The following is a 20,081-nucleotide window of genomic DNA, read 5'->3' on the forward strand; positions in this document are numbered from 1 at the left end:
ACCCTCATTCTTGAGCCATGCCTCCAGCCCTGTTTTTGGCTAACTAGTTTTAGCATAGGGTCTTACTTTTCATCGGGGTACCTGCCTGAGCTACAATTTGCCTACTTTAGTCTTCATTGTTGTAGTACACTACAACATCTAGGTTCCCACAAAGGAGATGGGCACTGACAGACTTTTCTGCTCCCACTAGCCAGGAACGATGATCCTACCAATCTCAGCCTCCCACATAGCTTGGAATGACAGGCATGTATCATCCTCATCCAGCTCATAGGTAGTGTTTTGTACTTCCCATTACTTTGTATAAAGAAGGTGTGGAGGTTGAGCTGCGAGTAATGGTTTTGACAGTTTTGTCCATCCATTATAAAGTTTAACATCAACCTAGCACTTGATAGGTTTTTAAGGGACTTTGATGATTACCTAGATCTATTATCTTATTACTAATTTGAAAACCTTGGCATCTTTTATCATTTGTTCTTTACATGTTAAGTATCATTCTCTATTTACCTACTTGGTTGCCCTGAAATACAAGTTCATATAGGAAATTAAAGATAAATACTTGAAGTTCATTCCCCGTATTTTTCAGTTGCATGATGAATTGGTACCTAAGGACATTATAAAATTTCTAATGGTGCCCTTATATACACAGGCTTTTTTCATTAAGTGATAACTATTATCAAGTAATGTTTTATTAGTGTACATTTGGTATACCAAGGAGATTACATTGTGACTTTTCCACATATGTAAACAATGTATCTTAGTAAACCTCCCCCCAGTTCTATCACTCTTCTCATCCCACTCCGTTCTCTAAAAACAATTCCAGCAGGATTTGTCTTCTATTTTCATATATGCATATAGACTACATCAGCCATATTCATCCTCATTCACTCTCTTTGTTAGCCTTCCCTACTCTTGCTGCTGCCCAATACCACATCTCAGCCTCTCTTACTTCCCTGAATGCAGGGTTTGTAGTATGGCTTAATATTTTCTGCTAATTAGTGTTTGGATGTTCAGAGTATCTTATGTGCAGCCAGCCAGAGCCCCCTCAAATTATTTTATATATATATATATATATATATATATATATATATATATATTTTTTTTTTTTTTTTTTTTTACCAGTTCAGGAGCTTGAACTGTGGGATTGGGCATTGTCTCCAAGTTTTAGTGCTCAAGGCTAACACTCTACCACTTGTGCCACAGCTCCACTTTTGGCTTTCTTTTGTGATTAATTGGAGATGAGTCTTGCAGACTTCACTGTCCAGGCTGGCTTCGAACTATGATCCTCAGATCTCAGCCTCCTGAGTAGCTACAATTATAAGTGTAAGCCACCAACTCCTGGATTTTATATTCTTTTGACATTTGAGAGTTTCTGAGACGGCACAGTCTCTTCAGCTCATTTTGTGTGTTGTCTGCCTATAATTGGAATCACTTATTTTTTTAAAATTGTTTTTTCCTGTCATGGGGCTTGAACTCAGAGCCTGGGAGTTTCTTTGGCTCAAGGCTAGTGCTTTACCACGTGAGCTACTGTGCCATTTCTGACTTTTTTTCTGTTTATTTGGTACAGAGGAATCGAATCTAGGGCTTCATGAATGCAAGACAAGCACTCTACCACTGAGCCACATTCCCAGCCCAGAATCAGTCATTTCTATACCAAACTCTGGTTGCTAACAGTGAAAAATGATGTGTAGAAACCATAATCTGCCTGCAAGAGATGGTAGTTAAAAACCAAGCCAGTCATTGCTTCTAGACCCATACAGCCACACAGTGTCTAATTCATCCCCCTGACTATGCTCACTAGACAGGGAAAGACCATGAGTTGAAATGAAATCTAAAACTATGTCTTCATGTTGTCTGGGAACAAAAGAATGCTAAATCATAATAGACATAATGGATAAACTTGGAATATTTCAAAATTATAAATTTATTTCAAAAGATACTTTAAGCATGGATATTTAAGTATAGATTAAATTAAGCTATAGATTAGCAGAAAATATAATATTTAGCTTTAAAAGTATTAATGGCTCAGATATTATGACTATGTAGAGATCAAAACCTAATTAAAGATAAATGTAAATATAAACAAATATACAACAGTAATGTATTCTGTAATATGGAAACATGAATTTTCTAATATAACCTCACACATAGGTATATACAAAATGACAAATTATAAGGTTCATTTTTTTATCACATTAGCAAACATTTTCGTAGATGACAGCATAAGTGTGTGAATGTGTGGTAAAACAAACTAATCAACTCTACTAACTTAGTCCAACTTCAGTGATACTCAAGCATTTGCTCTAATTTTGGAAGAAGTAATCCTTTTTTTCTCCATTATTCTCATCCCATTTCATCATATAGGTATAGAACTAACAAATAGCCAAATTTAAACCTCAAATAATTTGCCTTTCATGTTTTTATTAACAAGCAACAATGTTTCAGAGCCAAGTGTAGTGATTCATACAGCTACTCAGTAAGCAAAAACAAGAGGATCACATGCAGAGTTTGAGAGCCACACCGCAAAAATAGCAGAAAACCTTGTCTTCAAATCAAAACAACAGAACTGGAAGTATAGTTCAAGAGCATTTGCCCCCACCCCCATACACACACACACACACACACACACACACACACACACACACACACACACACACACACACAATCATGTTATTATATAGGCCCATCAGGATAATTTGGGATGAATTCTCTGTTTTAGGCTTACCTCAGCCTCAATCCCATCTGTAATTCCATATCACCACATAACATATTGTATAGATTTCCCAGACTAGGTCATCTTCAAGAGATCTTTTTTCCTGATGATTGGGTGCATCCCTTTCTGGGTTAAAGTCCTTGCATCTGTTAGGAAGTATGTTTGTTGGTAGTTACTAGGGCTCCTTAAGAAACAGGTTGGATTTATTTCTGCATAAATTAACCAGCAACTATTATTTTAATTGGTAATTTGTTTTTTTTTAATTTTCAGTTTATATGTTTATGAGATTCTTGGATACTTAGTTCTCTACATCCAAGGGATCATTCAGATTTTATAATATTAGCACTTAAGTTAGAATCCAGAATATGCAGTTATATTGAGGCCCATTTTTCCTTTATGAGCTGACACAAATGCCCTGCCCTGTTTTTATTGGGCAGAGACATTGCAAGATATTTTAGGGAGCTTCACAAATATCACCATGGGGGAAGTAGAGGCTTGATTCCATTGTGACATACACTGAAATTCTCCCTTTCTCACTTGCACTTATAGTCATATAGAGGATCAACAGTATGCCAGTTTAGTCTTGCTGCAGAATGACATTTTTGAAACCATTACATTTTGAGGTAATGTGCACACAATGGACGGTGAGTGGAGACCTGCTATCACTACTGTTTCTCTATTCCCTTTTTTGCTCTACTGTGGGTTGTACCAACTTCATATTTCTTGTGCCAATCTCAAGTTCCGGTCCCTTTAGAGTCATACTGCCCTAATGTGAGAAATAAAACTAAACAAAGTATTACTAAGGATGACAGCTACTGTATCTATTATTTTTATGCCTGATTTTTGTTTTAACGTTTAAGAATCTTCTGCTAGTTTGGGAAGTTACATTCAGGTTCCTGTGTGAGTCATGAGTTAGTCCCAAATGGAAGGTGTTTGTGCTAAGAGGGATCTATGTGCAGGTGGATCTTGCAGGGCAGGCTGTGTGCGTGTTTATGAGTCTTACAGTGGCACATGCTCAAAAGCTTCAAAGTGTTGCAGAATGTGAGCTCCCATCCTCCAGATGCAGAGCAAATTATGGAAGATTTCCTTGACAGGAAAGATAAGTGAGAGAAGCAGGGAAGCTGGTATTTTCCCCCACAGATAGGTAATGAAGGAGTCATCAGAAAGTGTTTCAGGATTGAACCAAAGGCTTTTTTCTTTAAGGCTGTTATATGAATCGTGTTTGATTCGAGTTACAAAACGAGTGTGTGTGTGTGTGTGTGTGTGTGTGTGTGTGTGTGTGTGTGTGTGTGTGTGTGTGTGTGTGTGTGTGTGTGTGTGTGTGTGTGTGTGTGTGTGTGTGTGTGTGTGTGTGTGTGTGTGTGCTTACTCTCCATAACTGTCTGATTTTTATGCCTGTACTGGGCCTTGAGTGCAGGACCAGGGTACTATCCCTTAGCTTTTTCTCTCAAGACTTATGGTCTACCAATTGAGGCACAGTTATACTTCTAGCCTTTGGCTGGTTAGTTGGAAAATAAGAGTCTTATGGACTTTCCTGCCAAGTCTAGCTTCAGACTATAATCCCTAGATCTCAGCCTCCTGAGTGGCTAGGATTATAGGCATTAGCTACTGGTGCTGAACCTCCATCACTATCTTTAGTCCATTTCTGCTGCTATAGTAGAATACCACAAAGTAGACAATTTGTAATAAAATAAATTGCTTTTTCATTTAAGTCCAATATTAAGTTTCCAGCACATGATGAAGCCCTCCTGCATCATAACATAGTGAAGGTGTCACAAGGTGAGACATGTGCTGACCAGATCTCTGTTCCTCTATGAAAGCCACTAACATCATCATGAGACCTTCAGTTCACAATCCCATTGAACCCTCATCTAAATTTCCCAAAGACTCCACCTCTAAATACCATCACCATAGGAATTTGAGAATTCACTTTTCAACACACAAACTTTTTGGGAGAACCCATTCAAACCATAGCACTCAGAAAAAAATTCAGATAAAGTGCCAGCATCTATGAAATGATTGTATGTGGTTAACTGCCAGCATCCTTTGGATTCTTCATCAGCTGAAATGCTAAGGACACGAGACTGAGCATGAGACTATGCATCGTTACCAAGAACTGAGCCACTCACTGCCTGTGTCTATCTGTGTGTCTTTCTGTCTGCCTGTCTTCTATGCCTCTCCCTCCCACAATTACGGTTTATCAAATAGAAAAAAAATGTAAGGCTGCATAATCAAACAAATACTTGATAACTACCACCATTTGTCAGGTACTGTTTCAGGATGAGGGATGAATAATAACCAAAGAACAGAGCTCTGTCCTCATGTAGCTGCCATGGAAGGTGTGCCTGTAAGCATAATAAAATAAATGTCTTTAATACTTATTCTTTAATAGCTCATAAACCAGTAATGCTAACTTATTAGATACCTGTAAATTTCAATGATTATGAAAATATTTTTTTAATCAACCAAAAGTTCTATTTTTTTTGAGGCATGGTAAATCAACACTTGGGTGGGTGAAGCAAATAGTTCAGGAAATGCAGGCTAGCTTGGGCTACAGAGTGAGACCTTTATCTCAAACAGGAACAAAAGTCTACTTTTAGGAAAAAATAGGTACTCCTACTCTCTCGCCTCTTAAATTTTTAAATTCCAAATATGAAATCAGAGGTTATTTGACCTATTTTTACTCTCACAAGTCAGTTTAACTTAGAATTATATGATTTTTATTGGAAAAATGACATAATAATCTTGATCGTTTTTATTGTAATTTGCAATAATAGTAACTGTCATCTCAGATGACATAAGACATTTATGTCATGATTTAGAAGTGATCATAGACTTTACTTCCTGTAATTTCAAATTAGTTTTTAAAAAAGACAGTCTTCAAAATATTTTATTTTCAGCTTGTAAGTTTGGGTAATAATAATTTTTGTTAAGTTCATATAACAAGTTCTATTTTGAACCTTTTTGCATAAAGTACATATAGTCCTGTGCATGTGTGTTCACCTATACTGAGAGAGATGCCAGCAGTTACTTGATGAGGAAATCTGCACGTGTCTTTGTTGCTTTGCCCTGGTGTGTTCCTTTACAGGTGTCCTCTGTTGTCAGGTACTATTCCACAGCATCTTTTGCCACTTAGGTCATTCAAAATAATATCAACTGGCATCATTTATTTGTGATGGAAACATTCAAAATCCTCTCCACTACATGAACATTTAAGTATTGTCAACCACAGTTATACCACTGTGCTATGAACAAGAGAAGGTATTTTTCCCGTCCAGCTACACTCCTATGTACTCATCCTCTCAGCATTTTTCTCTCTCTTCTTCACTCCTCAACCTCGGGAAATCACTACTCTACTCTGCTTCCAAGATCAGCATACATAAGTATGGTTAACCAGTTCCTTCTTCAGTGCATTGCCAAAGATATTAGAATTTCATTCTTCTTTTATGGCTGAATAATTTTTAAGGTCATCACTTTATCTCATTGTATGGTTAAGATACAAACCCTAAAACAGAAGATCCAAAGAAGATTTTAAAAATAAATGCCTTAACTCCTAACTAGTTTGAATAAAAAGTTAATCTTTGGGACAAATACATGCCTCATTAACTAGTCTGTGAAAAACATAAATCTGGGTAGGTAGCAAGTACCCTCCATAATTTGGGGTCAGATTGAGTGGACTTCTTAAATATAATATCCTAATAATACCTCAGTGATAACATGAGCACTTACTTCTACCAGTCAGCAATGCTTACCTGGCAAAGTAAACTAGCCTTTATCTCTGTGCAGATTTAAGCAACCAGTAAAGTATAATTACCGATACACTCAATGATTTTAGAGACAATTTATTTTGACCAGTATGAGGATTTGAACTCAGAGACTTGCCCCTGCTAGTTTGGTTCCCTTGCTTATCTGGTGTTCTACTACTTGAGCCATGCCTCCAGCCCAGATTTATACTGGTTATTTTGGAGATGGTTATTTTGGAGTCTCGTAGACTTTTCTGCCCAGGCATGCTTCAAACCACTCTAACTCAGCTCTCTGTCTCCTTCATAGCTAGGATTACAGGCATGAGCCACCAGGACCTACTTTAGAGGTGATTTTATCTCTACCTATAAATACAATGCCAGCTGTCTAAAGTTCTTCTCTAGCCTTGGAGCCTTGGACAATTGGCCATGACTAACTCAATTTCCTTCTCTCTACAATAGGGATAATAACAGCAATGTCCTTACTGAATTGTTGTATGAGCACAAATTTGTGAATACAAATTGCCTTACTTGTCTGAAGTCCTCCAAACTTTTCATAACTATTATTTTCATATTGTATTTCTATCAGCTGCTGTAGTTTGAGTTAAAAGAATTAGTTGTCAGACCACATTGGTTTTCCTAAAACCTTTGACTTCAAAAACATTATGTGGTAATTTGTTCAGATCTATCTTTAAGGTGACATCCATTTATTCATGTAGGCTTCTTCAGCTGGATCTTGGCAATTTGGTATAGTACACATGGTTGGACTCAACCAATAACTATTTGATTCCTACTGTGAGGAAATTAAATACTTCTTGGTTCCAGTCTCTACCCCAGATCTCAATTAAGTCTAAACATACAGTTAATTGTAAAAGCCAAGACCAGAAAGTCATTTGTCCTGGCTCTTGTCTCCATGTGATTTCCCTTGCTGTAAATTTTACCATCTCTGTAGTATTTAAGTGAAAGATTATTGTAAAATGAAGATGCCTTCTCTAGGGGTAAAAACTAAGCTCCAGCTCAGTGCTATCAAGTCTTTTCTAGTTCCGGACTTCATGTCTACCATAGAGAGGAAGTGGCTAGTAATGCTGTGTAGTGGCCATGTCCTTCACTCTAAGTGGCTATAACAGTACTGACTAAGGAGAAGCCACACTGAAATTGACCCATGAATTCTGTCCCTTTGAGTGCCCTGGCACTTGTGACAAATGTGCCCTTCCATCCTGCTGAGCCTGTTCTCTTAACTGGTAGCCATTTGTCATCCAGCCCTTGATCTGTCTGTGGACAGACTGGTGATATGTTCACTCTTTCCTTATATGTTCAATCTTCCCTCATTTGTGATCACTTCTGTCATGGGGATAGTAATATTTCAAGAAGTCTTTTCACATTCCTCTTAAACTCATTCCATGCTCATTTTTGGTTTGGTTTTCATGTATGTATACGTATCTGTTAAGTGTTTTGTGTATGTGCAGTCAAGGCTGGTGCTCCATCACTCGAGCCATACATCAAGTCTGCTTTTTGCAGGTTAATTGAAGATAGAACTCTTGCACGCTTTTCTGTCTAGAATGGCTTCAAACCTGACTCCTTTGCTCTCAGACTCTTGAGTTACTAGGATTACAGTCAAGAGCCCCAACACCTATTTTATTCCATGTTTTCATTTTTACCCCAGAAAAGAAAATACAGCAAGTAGAGTAAAATAAGCATGTAGTATAATGACCTTTCCTTTCATTTGAATTCATGGCACAGTTCTATCTTTTCTCACCTACATTAGAGTTTGCAATTTAAAAATTACAACTATTTTTTCTCCCTCTAATTTGTCCTCCAAACCATATTATAATTTTAATAGACTTAGACAGTGTGTCATTCAGTTTTCCATTAGTATGACCAAATACTTAAAATAGCCAACTAAAAATGGTAAGTTTTCTTTTTATTTTGTAGTTTTGGAGGTTTATTCATGGCTGGTAGACCCATTGCTTTGGGCCTGCGGTAAGGCAGCATGTCCTGGTAGAGAGTGTATAACAAAGCAAAGTTATTCCCCTCCTAGGTGTCAAGAAGGAAAGTGAAAAGGAAGCACAAGGCCAGGGAGAGGCTGGCATCCCACAATCCCTTTAGAGGGACATGCCTCTAGTGAGCTAAGCATTTCAACTAGGCATCAACTTTGAAGATTTTTTTACCATCTTCCAATAGTTCCAGTAGTTCCACTGGGCCTTTGAAAGACAGTCAAGAACCAAGTTATAGCAAATGGAAAAGAGAGTTCTCATGTACTCATCAACTACACGGGCTGACAGCTCCCTCCATTATCAATATCTCCATCATAATGGTAACATTTGATATCATTCACAAACCTCTATTGATAAATCATTATATCCAAAGTCTATAGTTCACATTAGGGTTTGCATGAGTGTTGTTCATTCCATCTTGACATTCCATTAGCAAGAATCTTCCATTAGGGTGGTGTCATATAGAATAACTTCACTGCCCTAAACTTCTGTTCTCTGTTCATTCCTCTTTCTCCCAGGACCTCTATCAGAAACTAAGCTCTTTGTATTTTTACTCACTCCATAGTTCTTGCCTTCCCAGAATGTCATGTAACCATGCTATGTATAGCCTTTCAGATTGACATCTTTCACTTAGCCAAACCCATTTACATTTCCTCTGTTTCCTTCTGTGGCTTGATGGATCATTTCTCCTGAGCCCTGAATAATCTTCCATTGTTCGGTTAGATCACAGTTTATCCATTTGCCTACTAAAAGATATCCTGGTTGCTCATAAGTTTTGACAATTTCAAATAAACCCACTATAAATATCTATCTGCATATTTTTTTGCCAGTCCTAGGGCTTCAACTCAAGCCTTGGGCACTGCCCCTGGGCTTCTTTTGCTCAAGGCTAGCACTCTACTACTTGAGCCACAGCACCCCTTCCGGCCTTTTTTGTTTGTGTGATACTGAGGAATCGAACCCAGGGCTTTGTGCATGCTAGGCAAGCACTCTACCACTAAGCCACATTTTTGCATGGACATTAAGTTTTCAGTTATGTGGGGTGGGGGGGATAAATGCTAAAGCGTATGATTGTTAGGTCATATGAAAAGAATGTTAATTTGGAAAGAAACTCCTACTTTGTTCCACAGTGAATGTGTCATTTTCCATTCCCACTAGCAGTAAATGAGGGTTTCTGTCATTTTTTTATTGATTTTGAGCATTCTAATAGATATATAGCGATAAGCCATTGTTTTTGTTGTTGATGTTTTGAAGTTCGTTTGTTTCTATTTCAAATGATCTTTCTGTATAGCCCAGGCTATCTTCAACCTCACAATCCTCCTGCCTTAGTGCAAAGATCATAGACTACCATGCCCAGGGGTCTCTCATTTTATCAATGTGCTTTTCCTGAATCACACACACTCAATATGGTTATCTTTTCCTATGCTGATTTGCCATCTCTTTATTTTCTTAGATGCTATGACTGTTAAGGGACTAGCTAGGTAGTTTTTTTTAATTCTTCTTTTTTGTGTTCTTACTGATGAGTATTAAGGACTCTTTGTATATTATGTATACTAACACGTTATCAGATATATCTTCTGCACAGTTTCTTTGAGTATTTAGTTTCCTTTCTCTTGATTAGTGGAATTCACAGAGCAGAAGTTTTTAATTTAAGCAAAGTCCACTCTTTATTTCGTGGCTCACAATTTGAAAGCCTTCTTAAAAAGTCATTGCCATGCCCAAGATTATCAGGAATTTCTAGATTCTCTTCTGTGTATTTTGTAGTTGTGGATTTTACAGTTTGGTCTATTATCTATATTGACACAGTTTTTTAAAAGCCTGCATCCAGATTTATTTATTTTCAGTGGACTTTTTTTTTTTTTTTGCATGAGGATGTCTAGTTTTTTTCACCATTAACTTGTTGAAAAAGTTGTTCTTGCTTCATTGCCTTACCTTTGTTCCTTTGTCAAAGAACAATGACTGTATTTATGTTGGTCTGTTTCTGGGATCTCTATTCTGTCAGCAACCTATTGTCTGCTGCGACCACAGTGTCTTCATCACTTAAGCTTTACAGTAATTGTGGAAGCCAGCTAGTGTTAATCTTCCACCTATGTTCTTCTTCAATGTTGTATGTGCTATTCTGGGTCTTTTATCATTTTTAATCTGTTATCTTTTTATCTCACATATTTTGTTTCACAGTTTGTTATAATAAAACACTGCTTATGAAGTGCTAGTAATTGTGATTTACCTTATTTTCCATTTGGCTTTAAAATAAAAAATAAATTTTAATTGCTCTGATTTCACATAATATTTTTTCCTGATCCTTGGAATATTAGTTTCAAATGACTTGAAAAATTTAAAAACAAAAAGAAAAACATTGTAGACTAAATATATGGAGAAGTACCTGTGAAACAAATTTAATTACCACAGTCCTTAAAAAGCCCTGACCTTGACTTCTTCAGACTACAGTTTATGAAGAGAAATCACTCAGGAGTCTCTGGGATTTCTCTGTTGTCCATCACGAAGGTGTGGACAATGCCCTCTCTCTGCTTCCACTGCTAACCGCTTTTATGTAACAGTGGTGCTTCCCAAGGCTGAAGTGTTTCCATTTGCTTACCATTGCACCAAATGTCCATAGTGTCTTTTTCCAGAACAACTCAGAAGTCTCGATCATCCAGGTGCACCACCCATGTGTTGGTGGGTCTTTGATCTGTTTTCCATATACTTTTTGAGGCTCTTCCCATTAATTTCTAGAGTATATTCATAAGCAAATCCAGTAACTGTGTCAATGTTTAAGGTGGCTTTGATCTCTGCAGCTCCACTTGTGAACATTTCTTTGTCCACCAATTTTCTTTTTTCCTTCCGGTCTACATACACTACTGGTTTTCCTGAGGTTATCATGTGTTCGAATTTAATCTTGTAGATTCCATCGCTGATGGCCACATCCCACACAGCTACAAGATCTGTCATTTTTTGGTAGATATTTTTTATCATAAAAATACTGTACAGAGGGGTTGCAGTTACATGAGTAAGGTGATGAGTACATTTCCTATCGAACATTGTTACCTCCTCCTTTGTTTTTCCCCTACCATCCCTTCTCTCCCCACATCCCCAACTTCTCCCTCCCTACCCTCAAAGTTGTAAAGTTTGTTTTCAACATAGTATCTTGTACATCTGGTTGTTACAATGGGTCATCCTGTATACCTTACTTCAGCATTTTGTTATTTCCCTTCCCCTCTCCAAATTAGAAAATGTATATACAAGATTCAGGGAACAGGAATAAAATACAGTGAAAACAGCATTTATACCATGGGGGAAGAGCATAAAAAAGAAACAAAAAATCACATGGCATATTGGAAACAACAGCAAGAAAGATAAAACAACTTGTGTCTCTATGTTGGGGTTCATTTTGCCTAGCATCATCTTACCTGGTCATATGTACATAGCTTTTGACCTTTTCTGCTTGTCCTAGACATATACTAGTTATTGCAAATAAGGGAAACCATGGGACCTATGTTTCTTTGGGCCTGGCTTACTTTATTTAATATAATTTTTTCCAAGTCTTTCCATTTCCTAACAAATGGGGCAATGTCATTCTTTCTGATGGAGGCATAGAATTCCATTGTGTATATATACCACATTTTCTTGATCCATTCATCTACTGAGGGGCATCTGGCATTTTTTCCATGCTTTTCCTGATCAGGCTTAGCCTATGGCATCTTGAGTGTCATGTCCAGAACTACACATGGCATCTTCAGCCTCTCCACAGTTCAATGTCTGGGCCTAACACTTCATGGGCATTTGGGAGAATGAAAGGCTATCCACACACAGTTATGTATTACAGTCCCCTCAAAGGCCAGCTGATCCAGTGCACAGCCCAAGTCTGGGCTGTCAAAGACATGCTGGCTGTTTCCCCACCGTGAGGACTCCATGGTCCTGTTGTGAAAGGAAAGGCACCAGAGGAGAAACACAAGCTGCTCAGCTCTCACTTTCACCTGCAGCCATAAAAACTATCTTAAATTTTTATCTCTTTTTTTTTAATTGTGAAAATACTGTACAGAGGGGTTACATTACATGGGCACGATAATGAGTACATTTCTTATCAAACATTGCAGTCTCCTCCTTTGTTTCCCCTTCCCATCCCTTCCCAACCTCCCCTCCCCCCCAATCCTCCACCACCACCAAAGTTGTAAAGTTCGTTTTCGACATAACGACTTGAACATCTCATTGTTGCAATGGGTCCACCTGTATCCCTATTTAAACGATTTGTTTTTTCCCTTTCCCTCCACAAATTATACAGACATCAAATCCAGTGAAAGCAGGGGTTATACTGTGGGGGAGCAACATACAAAGCAACAAAGAAATCTTATAAATGTGTTTAAAAATTATTGATAGCCACAAAATGGGGACTATATCAAATCTATATATCAAGTTTGATTTCTTCCTTCCTATTTTCTTTGCTCCCTACCTTCCTCCGTCCTTCCCTCCCTCCGTCCCTCCCTCCGTCCCTCCCTCCCTTCCTTCCTTCCTTCCTTCCTTCTTTCCTTCCTTCCTTCCTTCCTTCCTTCCTTCCTTCCTTCCTTCCTTCCTTCCTTCCTTCCTTCCTTCCTTCCTTCCTTCCTTCCTTCCTTCCTTCCTTTCTTTCTTTCTTCTAGGGCTTAGAGCCTCATACTCCTGCTTGCTTATTTACTCAAGATTGACATTCTACCTCTTGAGCCATATCTCCACTTACGGCTTTTTGATGGTTAATTGGAGATAAGATTATCACAGATTTTCCTTTTTCTTTGTTTTCCTTTTTAAATTTTATTATTATTAGTTGTACAAAGGGGTTTCAATTCAACATTTCAGTTTAAAGAGTACAATGATCAGTGTCACCTTTACATGCTTTTCTGCTTGGGCTGGTTTCAAACTATGATTCTCATATCTCAGCTTCCTGATTAGCTAGAATTATAGGCATGAGCCACCAGCACCTGGCTACTTTCTTAAATATTTGTTTTTTGTTTGGAAAGCTATTAATTATTCATTCAATATCTTTTTTAGGTACAAGTCTAGTCACATTATGTTTCTTGTGTGAATTTTGGAAATACTTCTTTCAAAGGATTAGTGCATTTATCTAATTGTCAAATTCATAGGGCATAAAATTGTTCATATTTTTAATGTTCATATCCTTTCAATGACCCTGAGATCTGCAATGATCTTCTCCTTTAATTTATTATATTAGTAGTTTGTGTATTTACTCATTATTTTATCCTGATTAAAGATTTACTATTCTTATATTTCAAAGAACAATCTTTGAGTAATATTTTCTTTCATATTTATTCCCTTTTCATTGGCTTCTGAACTTTATTACTTGTTTTCTTCTGTTTCCTTTAGTTTCTGGTGTTTTTTTCTGTGTTTTTTGATGTTTTTGTTTTTGTTTTTGCCAGTCCTAGGGCTTGATCTCAGGGGCTAGTTGCTGTCCCTGAGATTCTTTTGTACAAGGTTAGTGCTATACCACTTGAGCTTAACTCTTGGCTTCTTCAGTAATCTGTTGGAGATAAGAGATTCATGGACTTTCCTACTCTCATTGATTTTGAACCGTAATCCTCAGATTTCAGCCTCCTGAGTAGCTAGTGTTACAGGTGTGAACCATCAGTGCCCAGCTGCTTACTTTAGTTTTAATTTGATTTTATTTTTCAAGTTTTCTTTGTTCAATGCTTAGATGATTGATTCTAGATTTTTCTTTGCTTCTAAGATTTGAGCATAATGTTTTAAATTCCAGTGCTATGCAATACTTTTGATGGAGTCCACAAAATTAAGGTTGTATTCACATTCATTAGTTACATTTATTTAAATTTCTCTTGGGATTTCTTCTTTACCCTGTTTGTCATTTTAAGGAAGTGTGTTTCTTCAAGTATGCTTGGATTTTCAGCTACCTTTCTGTTACTGAATTCTAGTTTAATTACATTTTCATCAGAGGGCATACAGTGTGTAATTTCTATTCTTTCAAATTTTGGGGTATAGTTTATGGCCCAAAATTTATTCTGTCCTTGGGAATGTTCCTTTGAGCTTGAGAATAATGGGATTCTTGCTGTTGTTGTGTGAAATATTCTGAAGGTGTCAGTTAAATCCAGTTGATTGATGATGCTGTTGAGTTCAACTATGTCCTTACTGATTTTCTGCCTGCCAGATTTGTCCCTAGCTGACAGAGGGATGTTAAGTCTCCCATTATTATAGTGGATTCATCTATTTCTCCTTGTAGTTCTATCACTTGTATTTATTGATGCTTTGTTACAGGTATGTACACATCATGGATGTTTAAGTCTTCTTGAAGAAAGGCCACTTTTGTCTTGATACCATGCTTTCTCTTTATCCATCTCTTCTGTGAAGTTTTCTGGTGAATTTAATACAGCATATTCTATCTGTTATTGTTTAAATGGTACATGTTCATCACTTTGCCTTTAATCTATTTGTATCTTTATGCTTATGGTACATTCCATACAGAAAATAAATAGCTAGGCCTTGCTTTTCATCCCATTTGACAAATTCTTAATTGATCTACATTGGTCATTGACATTTATAATACTTTCTAAACCATTTACTGTCCTGTTTTCTTTGATCCTATATTTGTCTATTATTCTTTTTTGCCTTTTGTTGTTGTAACGGAGTGTTTCATATTATTCCATTTTTCTTCTTTACTTTTTTACTATTTTACTTTTTGCATTAGTTGTCCTAGAGTTTGCAGTATGTATTCGCACCTAATTTGAATCTGCCTTCAAATGATATTACACTGGCAATGGGTACTGCATGTTCTTGCAATAGCAATGTATTATTTATTCCTCCCTTTTATCCCTGTACCTTTAACTATTGTTCGTTTCTCTTATTCACAAGCTGTGGACATTGGATATTGTGCAGTAGCTCTCTTTTATACAAACTTTCATCTGCTAGATCAAGTAAGAATTTAAAAATTATTTTCTTTTATCTTACATGTCATTCCTCTGGCTCTCTTTCTTTCTTTATGGAGATCCACATTTCTGATCGATATTATGCAGGATTTTCTTTTTAATTTTCTGGTGGAAAATTATACATTTCCTTCATCCCTTCCCTTAAGAATTAGTATGACAGTTGTCTAAAATATACTAAGAACAAGTATTAGTCAAGAGTACAAAGAAATAGCAAATAAAAAATCCCTCCTTTCAAAAGATCTCAGTAGTCATCAGTGATATTGAAAGAAAATAGTCCGTGCTTCTACTCTGCATTTACAGTGCTTTCTTAGGTCTGGCCTTTCTCACAGTCATGCTGGGTGACAGGAGCTCCTTCAGCCTTGCATTATCCCAAGGTCTTGAATAAAAGACACTAAGATCTTAAAGTTTTACATTGCCATGGCTTCATTGCTGCCAATAGTGCATAGTTTTTGGTGATCTCACTTTTCCACCTCACAAATAGATACTTTGGTGATGCTATTCTGGAACTGGGTTCCCAAAGGTGAATGTGGCTGTGGAGTTCTTGACCATATTGTGAAATCATTTGATGACAGATGTGCTGCTCTGAATGCTCTTCTTGGGATGTCAAGCTTGGAGATGAAAGTCAAATAGCCACAGCTGTGATAGTTAGAAGTATTGGACAGCAGTCATGGATAGCAATTACAGCACTACTCCCTAAGAAAGGTGATGTACTCAGTAGTTACAGTAGCTCAGCTTTTCAGAGTTGAGACCTGCATGCCTTTGACTCATTAGCAATGGACATCATGCTGTCATGGTAGACTCAGGCAGGCCAAGGCAGCTCCTTTCAATGGAGAAGGTAGAACCTGCTCCCTGGGCCTCTGCCATAAAACTCAGCCATCAGCAGAGAAAGGCATCGTGCTGCTGCAGGCATACTGGCTGGCTTCTCATCTACTTCTTTCCAAAGAAAGGAAACACTTCCTGTGAATTTAATGGTCCTGCTGCCAGCAAAAGTGTTGGCATGCTAATCCCACCAGAGAAATAGGGAATGCATCTGTTCCTTAATGTACTTACTCACACATTAGTCATTTTCAGACTGGAAGAAAAGAGAAATAAGCTTTGCTCAACTTCCCTCAGCATATCCGTTATCTGGAGGGTGGGGCACTTCATGAAAGTGGCTATATAATTCATCCTTGGGATCACCAAGGTTGCATTCCAAAGGTGCCTTATTTCTGTCCCCAAACATAGGCAATACAGTCTTTTGCACAGGTGAGGACGCAGTCATACCTGGTGCTTGTACTACCTATGAGGTACCCATTCAGTCCTTGTGTTCATGAACCAGTGGTTCTCATCCTCCTTGTAGATGTCACTTTATGACTGATGGGGCTCAGAGCAATCACACAATCCTATTCCAGGCATAGCACGTGACTGAATTTATTAAAAATTAATTTGTTGTTTTCAGAGGACAGAGAACTGGGGTGGAGGTGGTCCAAAGTGCAAAATTAGTGAGCTCTGGTGAGCTGATGTGAGCAAACTACAGCAGACTAGGGTAGGGAACCAAATCATGGAAGAACTTGTATTTCTTATTAGAAATATCTACTACCAACAAATTCCCTGATTTTTGTTTGTGTATAGTTGTCCTTACTCCTATTCTCCTTTTGCTTTTAAAGGGTGATTGAATAGAATGCAGCATTTTGTGTCAGTGGCTCTCCTCTTCAACATGACCCTGTTGCTTCCTGATTGAGGATTTTTGAAAGGTTCAGTGTAGCACTTACTTTTTGCTTTTTGCAAGTAAGGTATTTTGGTCCTGTAGCTTCTTTTTTTTCTTTATCTTTTTTTCCTGCATTTTAAATGTAAACTGCCGAGGTATAGATCTTGTTAGCATTTCATTTTACTATTTGATTTGGCACTTAACTGCACTTTAATAGATGTGTGCTTTAATAAACTGATAGTAGTTTTAGGAAATAGTTATTATTGCTTCAAACATGTATCCCTTCTGTATGCTCCTGGCATTTCCACAACATATATATTACATATTTGGAGTTGTCTTGCACTTGGTTTTTGTGTTCTGTTCTTACATTGTTTTTCAGTTATTTTTCCTTAGCTTTTCAGCATAGGAAAGCTATCTTGTCATATCTTCAAGCTCAGGGAGTCTTTCCTCAGCAGGAAGCCCATCAAAACCGCTCTTCATCTCAGTTGCTGTGTTGTTGATTTCTAATGTATCTTAAAATTTCCACCTCTGCTTGTATTGCCTATCTGTTCTTGCACACTCCCTCCTTTACAGTCCTTTGCTCATTAATCATGGCTGTTTTAAATCTTCAGTCTCTTCATTCCAATATCTCTGGTTCTGATGTTTGCTCTGTCTTCTTTTTTGCTAGCTGGGCATGATGTGTTGCATGAAAAGAAGTGCAAGAAGCTGGTTAGGTGTCAAGGAACACAAGAGGCATTCTGAAGCACTATGAACAGGTCTTAGACTTGTAGTGAGCCTGCACTGCTAAACTCTGAGCTGCTCCAATATTTCTGAAATGCTGCCTGCCCAAACTTCAGGCAGAACAGGAAGGGCTGAGTAAGCTGGGATTGGGTACTAACCTTCTTCTCCATGTCAGCTTGGTACTGGTGAAATTCAGTAGGTTAGATGCCAATAGAGTAGTTTATCTTGAGGGCAAGTAAGCCTAGTTAAGATCAGAACACTCCCACATATTTCAAAATGTGGCTGCTTTTCACTTCCTCGCAAGCCAAACATGAAAGGAGCTTAACTGTGACCCTTGGTAGGAATCCTGGAGATACAGCTCACAGAAGTGTTGAGGCCCCTTAAGCTTAGTTATCCCCACCTCCATCTGCACTGTACAGTTTTTCACCCTAAATCTTGTCTATATTACACTTCCAGAAGCTTCTTAACTACAGTGTAAATTATCCTGACCATGTATTGGTTCTTTAGAGATTTCTGCACATAGATATTTATTCCCATAAGTTGTGTATATTCACTTTTGGTCTTTTCAATTTGAAGGCCCATAGTTTGTCCTGCAACTTCAGTATGCTGATAGACCTTAGAATAGCTGCTGCTTTTCAGGTTGTTTAGCTTTCTCATTGTTAGAGAGATCCTTCCTCATGCCACTGCCCTGAAACCTGCAAGTCCTTCCACTAATATTTTTATTTATGAATGTTGACAGGCCTTAGTAAAGGCCAGTGAGATTTATGCCTCACAAATTTCAAGACTGGAAATTGAAATATTTCAGGGAAACCATTTGCTAAAAATTAAAATGGCAAATAAATTCACTTGTGTCTTTAGTTATGTGAAATGAACTCCAAGATAAGGACTCACATGGCTTTTCTTTCTTGATATTGTTTCTAACATATTTATAAGATGATTTCTTGGTTGCTTTGTATGTCCCTCCCCCACGGTATAACCCTGCTTTCACTGTATTTGATGTCGGTATAATTTGTGGAGGGGAAGGGAAAAAAACAAATTGTTTAAATAGGGATACAGGTGGACCCATTGCAACAATGAGATGTACAAGATGTTGTGTCAAAAAATGAACTTTACTACTTTGGTGGGGGGGGAAGGGGAGGAGGAGGATTGGGTTGAAGGGTGGGGGAAGGATGGGAAGGGATGGGAAAGAGAAACAAGGAGGAGGCTACAATACTTGATAAGAAATGGACTCATTATCTTGCCCATGTAATTGTAACCCCTCTGTACAGTTTGTTCACAATAAAAATAAAAGAATTTATTTCATTGAATTTGAAAGGTTTCAAATAATTTTCAAAGCTTTCAATTAAAAATAATATGAATTTGGGCACCAGTAGTCCATTCCTATAATCCTGGTAACTATGAAAGCTGATTGCTGAGGATCAAAATTTGAATCCAGTCCAGGCAGGAAATTCTAAGACATTTTTTATCTGCAGTTAACCAAAAAGCCAGAAATAGAGCTGTCGCTCCAGTGATAGAAAGTAAGCAGAAAAATCTAAGGGACAGCATCCAGGCCCTGAGTTCCAGCCCTAGTACTGGCACCAAAAATAGACAGACAGAAGACAGACAGATAGATAAATGATTTATATATGTATGTATATGGAAAAAGAGAAAGATCAATCAAAAACACAAGGCTTAAAAGAGAAAAAGAAAAATAAATTCCAGTTTACCTATAGTCATAACCAAGCCTCAGTTCTTAATATAACCTTTTTCAACCATCTGCAATCATGGAGAAGAATATTTGTTTTATCTAAGAATAAATGAGGTCGATTAGCATCATTTTATATGGTCATATATACATAGCTATTGAGCTATTGTGATCCTCTGTTAAGAATATCCTAGATAAAAAAGAATATCCTAGATATATATATATATATATATATTAATTATTACAAATGAGGGGAAACTATGGAGCCTATGTTTCTTTAAGTCTGGCTTATTTTACTTCATATGATTTTTTTCCAAGTCCTTCTATTTCCTTCTGAATGAGTGATGTCATTCTGGATACATATTACCATATAAAATGATGGTAATCAAAATGAATTCCAAGATATGGAAATGAGTTTTGTTTTGTTTTGCTTTGTTTGGTGTACTGTGTTCAGTTATGCCTTTTTTTCTTTTCCTTTTTTTTCCCCCTTTGGTTTATCCTGTTGTCATGTTTGTTTGTTTTTTTATTCTGGTATCCTTTGTCATATATGTTTACCTGATTTGGGGAAGGGAAGGGGAAGCACAGAAATGGTAAGAAAAAGGACAAAGGGTGAACCAATGCAACAG

General features: G+C 37.4%; 1 protein-coding gene and 1 pseudogene across 13 annotated transcripts in view; one reads left to right on the forward strand and one right to left on the reverse strand.

The window, feature by feature from the left end:
- Window positions 1-20,081, forward strand: part of Ptprm (protein tyrosine phosphatase receptor type M) — an 832,110-nt gene that overhangs the window by 635,161 nt on the left and 176,868 nt on the right. The gene's annotated exons all lie outside the window — the stretch shown is intronic.
- LOC138832125 (fas apoptotic inhibitory molecule 1 pseudogene) lies at window positions 10,904-11,390 on the reverse strand (annotated as a pseudogene).

The sequence above is a fragment of the Dipodomys merriami genome, unplaced genomic scaffold, assembly GCF_024711535.1.
Source record: "Dipodomys merriami isolate MVZ:Mamm:240054 unplaced genomic scaffold, mDipMer1.0.p SCAF_2, whole genome shotgun sequence".
NCBI lineage: Eukaryota > Metazoa > Chordata > Mammalia > Rodentia > Heteromyidae > Dipodomys > Dipodomys merriami.